This window comes from Neofelis nebulosa, chromosome 16, assembly GCF_028018385.1.
Source record: "Neofelis nebulosa isolate mNeoNeb1 chromosome 16, mNeoNeb1.pri, whole genome shotgun sequence".
NCBI classification, from domain to species: Eukaryota; Metazoa; Chordata; class Mammalia; order Carnivora; family Felidae; genus Neofelis; species Neofelis nebulosa.
The window spans coordinates 37,776,993-37,787,925 of NC_080797.1; the positions used below are offsets into that span (position 1 = coordinate 37,776,993).

Sequence of the window (10,933 nt, forward strand, 5' to 3'; positions counted from 1 at the left end):
AGGACTGTTGCTAGAAGAAATGATAATGGTTGTTGAGCAAGCTGAAACAATAGATTCCCATTAGAAGTAGAGTAGCTTTCTCAAAGCTCATTTTGAGGAGTAATGACAAACTGCCTCCAAAACTGTGGTACCATTTTGTATTCTCATCAACAACTTGTATATTTCTTTCAAGCGGTTTTTTTTGGTTTTTGTTTTGTTTTCAGTAAACTCTATGCATAATGTGGGGCTTGAAGTCACCACCTTGAGATCGAGAGTCTCATGTTCCACCGACAGAGCCAGCCAGGTGCCCCTTTCTTTCATGTGTTTCATAGTTTAACTCTTTATACTTAGATATTTAATCCATCTGGAATTCCCTTTTATATATGGATTTAATTTAAGTATTTTTTTTCCATAGATAGATAGCCATTTATTCCAGTACCGTGTCCCTTCCTTGCTAGTTTGCAATGCTGTTTTTATCATGTGCTAAATTCCCCTGTGGTGGGAGGCAGAGACTGAGAGATATCTTAGAAGGTAAAACTGAATGAGAGTGTGAGGGGGAGAAAGGGATCCGGGGTGACCATGTTTCCTGTTTGAGTGATTGTGCAGAACCAGGAAGTAGGGAGAGGAGCAGGAATAGGGATGGGGGCCTCAGAGAGAGAAGGAAGGTGGGTAAGTCAATCAGGGACATGTTGACTTTGAGGTGCTCATGGACATTAAGGACATATTTAATAGAAATACATGGTAAACTTTTTATTACAATATTCACTATATGAAAAAGGTTTTTGATATTGCTTCTGGACTATTTGTTCTATTGATCTGTTAGCTTATTGATTTACTTGATCATTTTACAAATGTTTGTGAAGTATCTAATATGTGTGAAGACAAATCCTATTCTTACTATAATACCAACTATTTTATGGTACATCTGGATTAGTGGTAATGTAAGCAATTCCCACTCAGTCCATTATCCTTATTTTTTAAATCATTTTTTTCTCTTGGTACCCATTTACTCTTGCAGATGAATTTTAGAATTATCTTTTCTAGTTTCAGTTAAAGAACTCTGTTAGAATTTCAAACTCAAGTTGCATTGGATTTATAGAGTAATTTGGAGGAAATTGACAGCCTTACCAAAGTATTCTACCATTGTGAGAAAAAGGCATACATCTCTCCATTTATTCAGGTCTTCTAGTATGTCCCTGGCAAAATTAATTCCTATGTGTTTCATGGCTATAATTGCTGTTATAAATAAAATCATTTTAAAAAACATTTTAGAATTGGTTTGTGTTGGTAAAAAAGAAAACTATTGATTTTCCTACATTTTTCTTTTAACTAGCCATTTTACTGAACTTGCTTATAAGATTTATAAGGTTTCAGCGGAATCTTTGACTTTTCTGAGTAGATAATAATATATCTGCATGTAGAGATGATTTTGCTTTTCCCAGTATCTATATCTCATTTTTTTCAGATTAACGCTACTGTTTTATTTGATTATTCCTTCTTTTTATTTACTTTTATAGCTCTATTGAAGAATAATTGACAATACATAAAGTACACATATTTAAAATACACATGCTCTGTCTCTTTCTCTCAAAAATAAATAAACGTTAAAAAAATCAAGGTACTGATTTCCAAAGTGGTTGTGCCATTTTCCATTTCCACCAGCAGTGTATGAAAACTCCACTTGTCCACATTCTCACCAACACTTGGTATTATCATTAAAGAAAATTTGTTCAGCTATTCTAATAGTGATATCTCATTGTAGTTTTTAAAAAAATATTGTTTCCTTTCTCTTTGTTTTTTTAAATCTTTAATTATTTTGAGAGAGAGAGAGAGATGGGGAGCGAGTGGGGGAGGGGCAGGGAGCTAGAGAGACAGAGAATCCCAAGCAGGCTCCCTGCCATCAGAACAGAGCCTGATGTGTGGCTCGAACCCACGAACTGTGAGATAATGACCTCAGCCCAAATCAGGAGCCAGATGCCTAACCAACTGAACCACCCAGGTGCCCCTCATTGTAGTTTTAAGTGGCATTTCCCTAATGCCTGATAATGAGGATCTTCCCGTATGCGTATTTGCCTCCCTTGTTTAAGCGTCAGTTCAAAGCTTTTGCCCATTTAAAAAACTGGTTTGTTTGTTTTCTTATTGAGTTTTGAGAGTTCTTTGTATGTTCTGGGTAAGAGTCTTTTATGATATATATGCTAGGCAAATATTCTCTCCCAGTCTGTAGCTCTTCTTTTTGTTTTTGTTTTTAAAAAATTTTTTAACATTTATTCATTTTTGAGAGAGACAGAGCATGAGCGGGGGAGGGGAAGAGAGAAAGGGAGACACAGAATCCAAAGTAGGCTCCAGGCTCTGAGCTGTCAGCACAGTGCCCGATGCAACCTGATGCGGGGCTCTCGAACTCACGAACTGTGAGATCATGATCTGAGCCAAAGTCAGACGCTTAACTAACTGAACCACCCAGGCACCCCATCTTCTTTTTGTTCTTTAAACAGTATCTTTGATACAGCAAAAATGCTTAGTACTGATGAAATCCAATATTTCAAATTTTTTTATGGTGTTGTTATCTCAGAAATCTTTGCCTAACCCAAGGTCACAAAGATTTTCTCCTATATGTTTTCTGCTAGAAATGTTATACTTTTAGGCTTCTGTTTAGGTTTAGTATCCACTTTGTGTTAATTTTTGTACAGTGGTGTGAGTTATTTTGTTTTATTTGGAACATAGATATTCATTTCAACAAATGAAAAGACTATCCTTTTCCCACTAGACTGCCTTTGCATCTTTGTGGAAAATCAGAGACCATATTGATGGACCTGATGCAGGCTCGAACCCACGAACTGTGAGATCATGACCTGAACTGAAGTCAGACGCTTAACCGACTGAGCTACCCAGGCGCCCCTCAACAGGACCCTAACTTGATTACTGTAGCTTTTTTTTTTTTTTTTTTAAATTTTTTTTCAACGTTTTTTATTTATTTTTGGGACAGAGAGAGACAGAGCATGAACGGGGGAGGGGCAGAGAGAGAGGGAGACACAGAATCGGAAACAGGCTCCAGCCTCCGAGCCATCAGCCCAGAGCCTGACGCGGGGCTCGAACTCACGGACCGCGAGATCGTGACCTGGCTGAAGTCGGATGCTTAACCGACTGCGCCACCCAGGCGCCCCGATTACTGTAGCTTTTAACAGTCTTGAAATTAAGTAGTGTAAGTCCTTCAGCTTGGTGTTTTTTTTTTCCTTCCACAGACAAAGCAACTTACTAACCCAGAATTTGTTCTAATGCTTCTTCTTTTTTTAATGTTTATTTATTTTGAGGGAGAGAGAGTACATGAGCAGGGGGAGAGGCAGAGAGAGAGAAGAAAGAAGATCCTAAGCAGGCTCCATGCCCTCAGTGGAGAGCCCAACGTGGGGCTTGATCCCACGAACCTCGACAGATCATGACCTGAGCCACGATCAAGAGTCGGTTGCTTAACTGACGGAGCCACCCAGGCACCCCTGTTCTAGTGTTTCTTGTTTGCGGTTGCCAACTCTCTAAAGATTCTGCCCAGATCTCTCTGTCCCTGAGGTGTTAGTTTGTGGCCCCCATCTTGGTCCTTCTCCACCATTTTCAGCCCCTCCAGGGCTTGAAGGATGCTGTGGGCCACATTCTTGGAGCCTTAGCTGAAGTGGCTGGGCATGACGCTGTTTGTTGGCCCCCATAGATCTTGGTCATGGATCCAACTTGGTGCAGCCAGAGAGATATTCTGTGGAAATGCTCATGTGTGGAACCAGTTCTTATCATAAGGAGCAAGCTCTTGATGCTTGGGCAGCTTGACAGTGTCTGCCCATTTAGGAAGCTTCAGCTTCCCAAATGTTTTGAGAAGGGCTGCTGGAGCTCTGAAGAACCCCTGAAGGTTCACGTGTTTTGCAGTAACTCCAGCCATATGTGGCCTCAGTGCTGACATCCAGGGGATAGGGCCTTCCAGCTACCTGCCCCCACCTTCTTTTGCAAAGTTATTTTGGCTATTCTAAGTCCATTGAATTTCCACAAGAATTTTAGAATCAGCTTTTCAATTTCTACAAAAAAAAAAAAAAGCTGCTGGGAATTTGACTGGGATTGTGTTGAATTTATAGATCAGTTTGGGGACAACTGATCTTGACTATTGAATCTGCTGATCCATGAGCATAGTATAGCTCCTCATTTACTGAGGTCTCTAAGCAATGTTTTGTAGTTTCCAGTGCACAGGTCTTATACATTCTTTGTCAGTCTTTTCCCTAAGTAATTCATATTTTTATTTTTATTTAAAAAAAATTTTTTTTTCAACGTTTTTTATTTATTTTTGGGACAGAGAGAGACAGAGCATGAACGGGGGAGGGGCAGAGACAGAGGGAGACACAGAAGCGGAAACAGGCTCCAGGCTCTGAGCCATCAGCCCAGAGCCTGACGCGGGGCTCGAACTCACGGACCGCGAGATCGTGACCTGGCTGAAGTCGGACGCTTAACCGACTGCGCCACCCAGGCGCCCCAGTAATTCATATTTTTAAAGTTGATTTATTTATTTTGAGAAAGAGAGAGAGAGAGAGGGCACATGTGAGTAGGGGAGGGGCAGAGAGAGAGAGAGGGAGAGAGAGAGAATCCCAAGCTGACTCTCACAAGCCATGAGATCATGACCTGAGCGGAAATCAAGAGTCAGATGCTTAACTGGCTGAGCCACCAGGTGCCCCTAAGTAGTTCATATTTTTAGAAATATAATTGATTGTATATCTTGATCTTATAATCTTGCTAAACACACACGTTAGTTCTAATAGCTATTTTTTAGGTTCCATCAGATTTTCCACATGAAAATCTGTGCCCTCTTCGAATAAAGACAGTGTTACCTCTTCCTTTCAGTTCTGGATGCCCTTTTACCCTTGCCTTAGTGCCCTGGCTAGAACCTCAGTACAATGTTGAATAGGGATGATGAGAGTAACATACTTGCCTTGCTCCTGACATTAATAGGAAATCTACATTTCCTGACATTAATAGGTTCTTCTACAAAAATTCACACTTTTAGGGACTCCCTCTATGGCATCATGGATTCCTCTTCTCTGTTGGATTTTGCCATCAGTATAGTCTAATATGCTTTAAAACTCTAGGATATTTTTTCTCTTTTAAAGGGGTTTTTGAGGATGGAGTGGTAAACAGATGTGCTAAAGGAGCCTTCTTGAACCGGAGGTACAGTGTTAGGGTTTTGCCAGTCAAGTGTGACCACAAAAGACAGAGGGTAAGAAGTTAAGATGATCTGATAAAGCAGAGACTCTGGGCTGAAGAAGAGAAGAGAATGAAGACAGAAGGGGGCTGACAGATGGGAAAATCATCTCAGGGTCAGTTGACTGGGGATTGAAAAACAGTTGTCTGAAGAAGAGTTGAACCAAAGGAGCAGAAGGTGAGTTCAGAACGGAAAATGGGAGCACGCATAGGTGGTGACAGTGTCCAGGATGGGAACAAGGGTGTGGGCAGAGGAGAACGTGAGTTGGCATACAAAGGTTGTAGAATGGAGATGCTGGGACTTTTAGAGTTACCCAGGGTGCATTAGGAATTGGGATGCGAAGAGATTTCAACAAATGCGAAGCAGGGCTGGGAGGTCAGTGGACAACAGTCATGAGGGAGAGTGGCACAGGTGGATGGAGCAGGGGCTTTTTGCAAGAAAGTGACAGAGGGGCACCCGGGTGTCTCAGTCAGTTAAGCATCCGACTTCAGCTCAGGACAAGATCTTGCAGTTCATGAGTTCAAGCCCCACATCGGGCTCTGTGCTGAGAGCTCAGAGCCTGGAGCCTGCTTCAGATTCTGTGTCTCCCTCTCTCTTGGCGCCTCCCTGACTTGTGCTCTGTCTCTCAAAAATAAATAGGCATTTTTAAAAGTTAAAAAAAAAAAAAGTGACGGAGTGATGTTCTGGAAGCAGCAATGGGGAGCTAGGAAGGACCTGACTCTTATCTCCTGACCCTTGGCGCCGTCCCAAGAAGGGGTCACAAAAGCAGCAACGACCCAGGGAGGTGCAAGAGTCGTTCCCCCCAGGTTTTGGGCCAGTTCCTCTACCTCTGGTTACACTTGGGGATTGGAGTTTAGCCCTGGCCTGCTGCCCAGTGACTGGAGGGCAAGGTGTGGCCCGTGGCCTGGAGGTAGAGAAGAGCCGCGGACTTGGATTCCTTGGGCAAGTCATTTTGCTTTTCTGAGCCTCAGTTTTACCAACTCTAAAATGGGATTTTAGACTGAGCCTGGGTGGTTCAGTCAGTTAAACGTCCGTCTCTTGGTTTTGTCTCAGGTCGTGATCTCACGGTTCGTGAGTTTGAGCCCCCGCGCTGGGCTCTGTGCTGACAGCGCGGAGCCTGCTTGGGATCCTCCCTTTCCCTCTCTCTCTGCCCTTTCCCTGCTCTCTCTCTCTCTCAAAGTAAATAAATAAACTTAAAAAAATAAAATAAAATGGGATTTTACACACACAGGGGATTAAATTGAATAAAATAATATCCCAAGTGCTTAAGAATGGCTCTATGATTATTTTGAATTCCTAGGGTCAGACTCTGCTTTTCCTGTCCCTCGGTAGGAGTTTCCTGATTTTGGCCCGAAGCCTGACAGATGACTCTGTCCATCCCCTTGAAAGCGAAGAGCTGGGTCCCTCCTCCTCAGGGCTGCATAAGGGCCTTGAATGTGTTCCCTGAACCTCGGGGCTCTTATAACCCCGGAGGTTCTTGCCTTAGATCCAGGGCTGGACCGGGTCGGGAGGCTGGGCAGCCCCCAGTCTGCAACCGAACAAGGAGCAGAGGCTGTATGTCCTGGGAAGGGAGGAAACAGGAAGCAAAGTGTGCACCTATCACCAGCCACCACGAGCAGGGGAGGAAGGGGCTTCACTGGCGTCACCCGGGTTGGGGGCGGGGGGGCCGCCCACCTGGGAGGCTGGCAGTGACCTAATACACGGCGGGCTACTCCGCGAAGCAGCTCCCCGTTCTTCCAGATGCAGAGAACATCAGTGATTTGCCCAAGTTCCTGCAGCCAGTAGGTAGGACTTAGTGGGTGTGACTGGAGACTTTCCCTGTGCCGATAGCCCAATCTCCTCTAAACCCTCATCTGGGGGAGCGGGGACTGGTTTCTTTTCTTTCTTTCTTTTTTTTTTTTCCCCAATGTTTATTGGGGGGGGAGGGGCAGAAGGAGCGGGGAGAGACACTTGCTCCTTGGCGAGTCATTTAACTTCTCTGAGGCTCCGTTTTCTGATCTGAGAGTGGCTATCTCATGGGCTTGCTGTGGGCCCTGTAGCCTGGTCCAAGATGGAGACTGAGAGAGGGGTGCAGGTTGGAGCCGGAGTCATTTCTTTGAGAGGGACCCTTGGCTTTTTTCCGGGAGGTAGTGACAGAAGAAGGGGATGGGCTCTGGGGACAGACAGACCTGGATTCTTATCGCACTTACAAGCTGTGGGACCTTAGGGAAGGGACTTATGCTTCCCTTTGCCTCTTTACCCCTGAAACCCAGACTTCAGTTTCCACGTTGATAAAAAGGCGCAGAGCATACCTACCTCTTGGGCTTGCGGAAAGGGTCAAGCGAGGAAATGTTGCAAAGTGCCTGTAGTAGGTGATTCGTAAACACGGTGTCCAGATGTCTCCTCCACCAGCCTTGCCAGGAGAATCCCTTGATGAGCAACCCCCACCCCAACCTTTACCTCTTTAAGCTAGTGGATCGCTAACTTCTGCAGGGAATTCCTTTCTCAGGTTGGTTTCCCCTCCTGCAGTCAGGAGAGGTGCCCCTGCCAGCAGACTGGAGAATGACTTGGTCAGGGTGGCTGGTGGCTCAAAGTCTCACTCGTCCTCTGCACCTCCGCCCTTCCCAGGGTGATTTGTCCCTGCCCACAGCGACATGTCCTTTCTGAATCGTGTAAGTTAAAAGCCTCCCTGGGCACCTGCAGGCGCCCCCCAACCTTCCTAGCTGGGCATTCACCATAACACTCCTTCTCCAATGCTAGTACCCCTCTGCCCAGCCTCTCTTGCTGCCCTGGTCAGCCCTCGACCTCCCAGCCTCAGTGACTGCAGCCCCCCCCCCCCCCCCCGCCCCAGCATACCCCTTGGCTGGGAACACCCTCCGCCCCAGCAAAAGTTTTGCTCGCCTTTCAAGGCCCGACTCAGATATCAGTCGTCTCTCCCCTAACTAAAGCTCTCCCAGACCCCTTTCCCTGCAGGACTAACTGCTCCCTCCTCAGTGCTCCACCCCCAGGCTAGCCAGGCACAATGCTCCCGGGGCAGTGGGATGGTGTCCACAAATCACAGCTGTTCTGCTCCTGCTCCTCTGGGAAGAGGGCAGATGTGGCTGGTCTCTTGTCCCATCCCGTCCAGGCGTCTGGACACGTGCTCAGGGCCCTTCAGGGTCCCCTGTGCAAACGTTCCCAGCCCCCATCTGGGCTCTGAGCCCCAGAGGTAGCAGGTGTACCCCTCATCCGGCACGGAGGTTCTGGCTCCGCCCCCCTTGGCTCTAGGCAATGCTATAGTACAGATGGGAATGTCGAAAATATCCGTGACATATTCCAAACTGGCCTACTTTCCTATCACGAGAGAGTCTGGGACTGAGACGGGCGAGGACACGTGAGATGGGAGTTTGGGACCTCTTCCCACCTCTGTCTTCCTCTCTCAGCTCAGTTGTTAGACAGGAGAGGGATTTGCAGCCTCACCCAGCAGTCCCCCCCCTGCTCTGCAGCTGCGCGCTGGAGGTGTTGGTGGGGAGGGTGGCGTGGGGGTGTAAGGGGTCTGGCGGAAGTTGGTGAAGGAACCAAGGCCGGGTCCTGTCGTGGGAATCCTCCAGCCCCAGGAAGGCAGTGGAGGTCATGTCATTGGACTTGGGGGCTGAAGGCTTGGGTTCCAGCCCTGCTTCACCTGTGAAGCCTTGGGCAAGTGTCTTCACTTCTCTGGGCTTTGGTTTCCTCATCTGCAAAATGGGCTCGTCGTGATCTGATCCTTGCTTTGCCCTCCTTGGCTTGGTTACGGGGTTGCCATGAAGACCGCAAAGCTCTGGACCCTGACTTATTGGTCCAGCTTCCAGGCTTCTCACCCAGGTGGGGCTGTGCCCTTGCACGCAGGTCACCAGCTCCAGCCCTCTGCCTCCCAGCAGGCCTGGCCGGGCCACCACCTTTAATCCTGGTTTGATGCTCTCTGAGTAGGAAGTCACCCACAGTCCGTCCTGCTGCCAGGCCCTCCTCACCCCTCTTGCAACTGGCAGGAAGTTCACACTCAGAGCTGATCTCAGTCTCTCTTTCTGACATGGAACACCTGGAGGGTTCTGGCTTGTCTCCTCCTTCACCCAAAAAGTGATCGTTGTTTCAGTTCCTGCCTTTTCAAGATGGACGCATCATCCTTCTCTGTGTCTCGAGGTGGACAGGGTCCTTGGGACATTTCCTAACTCTGATGAGGCTGGATTTCTTTCTCCTTTCAGGTGCCTTGTCCAGTTTGGGATTCTATGGGTGTGGGGGGGGGTGGAGAGGGGGGCGGGGCGGGGGGGGGAGAGAATGCCTGCCTCAGTTTCCCCAGCTGGCACACAACTAGAGAAATAAGTGACTCAATTGGGAAAGATCGGTTGCTGTGGATCCATTAAGTGGGGCAAGAACAGAAATAATGGTTCATATTTAAAACACTTATTGTGCACACACCGTCTAGGAATTTATTCTACGGATATGCTCACATTGTGTGAACTGAAGTAATTACCAGGGTATCTCTTGCACCGGACGTGGCCCAAATATCCATCAACAGAGCACTTTTATTTTATTTCGTTATAGGTTTCGTTTTTAAGTTATCTCTACACCCAGCATGGGGCTCGAACTTACAACCCCAAGATCAAGAGTCGCAATGCTCCACCGACTGAGCCAGCCAGGTGCCCCAACAGGGCACCTTTATGTGCTCTGGTGCAAACAACGTCCGGTTTATATCATTGAGTGTGTCTCCCCTGCTGCCGTGTGGGTAAGAGAACACAAAGAAAACGCTGGTGAGCGCGTGGGCAAGCCCTGAAAGGCCAAAGAAAGTGGAAATGGTGTTTGCTTCTGGTGCTGGACCTGGGTACCTGTGGGGCCAGAGGCCGTGATGGGGAACCTGGTTTTCCGCTGTTTCCTTTTGTACCTTTTGAATTTTGTATCACTTGCAAATAGGACTTCCTACTCAAAACGTAAGTCAAATTAACTTCTTCCCACTCCTGGAAATCTTGTATGCCACGAATTTTTGGTCCCCAGTGGTTATTGCTGCGATCAGAACCCCCCCGGAGAAGGAGGGTAAAGCCAGGGGTAGGGCAGGGAGTGGTATGGAGACCTGGGAACTATCTTGGGACGGAGGGTGAAGCCCAGAAGGCCTGGCATAGAAGAGGTAGACGTGGGCGAATAGCCACAGGAGAGACCCGGGAGGGTCGGGACAGTAGACTTCCCAGAATCCACGCAGCGTGGACACTCTGGAGGGTGGAGAAGACGGAAGAGACCAAGAGGACCGAAGCTCTGCCTGCGGGGAGGAGATGGACGGCCCCAAATGAAGCTAAGTGGGTTATGAAAGCCCAGGGCAGAGGAAACTGCAGCTAGAATGCGTTTGCACGTGAGGAGGGCAGGGGTCGGGAAGCCTTTACGCTGAGGAAATGGAATTTGAGCCACTAGAACTGGGAATCGGGTGTCAACAGGTGCAGAAGAAGGAAAGATCACCCTGTGGTGGGGACAGTATGGGCAAAGGCTGGCGTGCGAAGGGAAGATACAGAGCACACACGCACACACGCAAGCACGTGTGTGTGTGTGTGTGTGTGTGTCCGTGTGTGTGTGGTATTGCAGGAGGTAGCCAGAGATAAGGCTGGAAAGATTTAGGGGACAGATCTTGGAGGGCCTCGAATGCCAAGCTAGGACCTTTATTATGTCAGGCATTCTCCCCTGAGGTGAATGGATCCTTAGGGCAGTGCTTCTCGAACTCTCTGAGGGTGAAAGACCTTTTTATTGTTGTCATTCAAT

At 47.4% G+C, this 10,933-nt stretch overlaps 1 long non-coding RNA gene and 1 pseudogene across 1 annotated transcript; one reads left to right on the forward strand and one right to left on the reverse strand.

Moving 5' to 3' along the window:
• Positions 1 to 3,472: 3,472 nt before the first annotated feature.
• Positions 3,473 to 3,895, reverse strand: LOC131497759 (small ribosomal subunit protein eS19-like; annotated as a pseudogene).
• A 2,822-nt stretch (positions 3,896 to 6,717) lies between these two features.
• Positions 6,718 to 10,153, forward strand: LOC131497928 (uncharacterized). The gene is made up of 2 exons (XR_009255218.1): positions 6,718 to 6,985; positions 9,737 to 10,153. It is a non-coding gene; the product is annotated as an uncharacterized LOC131497928 (long non-coding RNA).
• Positions 10,154 to 10,933: the final 780 nt, after the last annotated feature.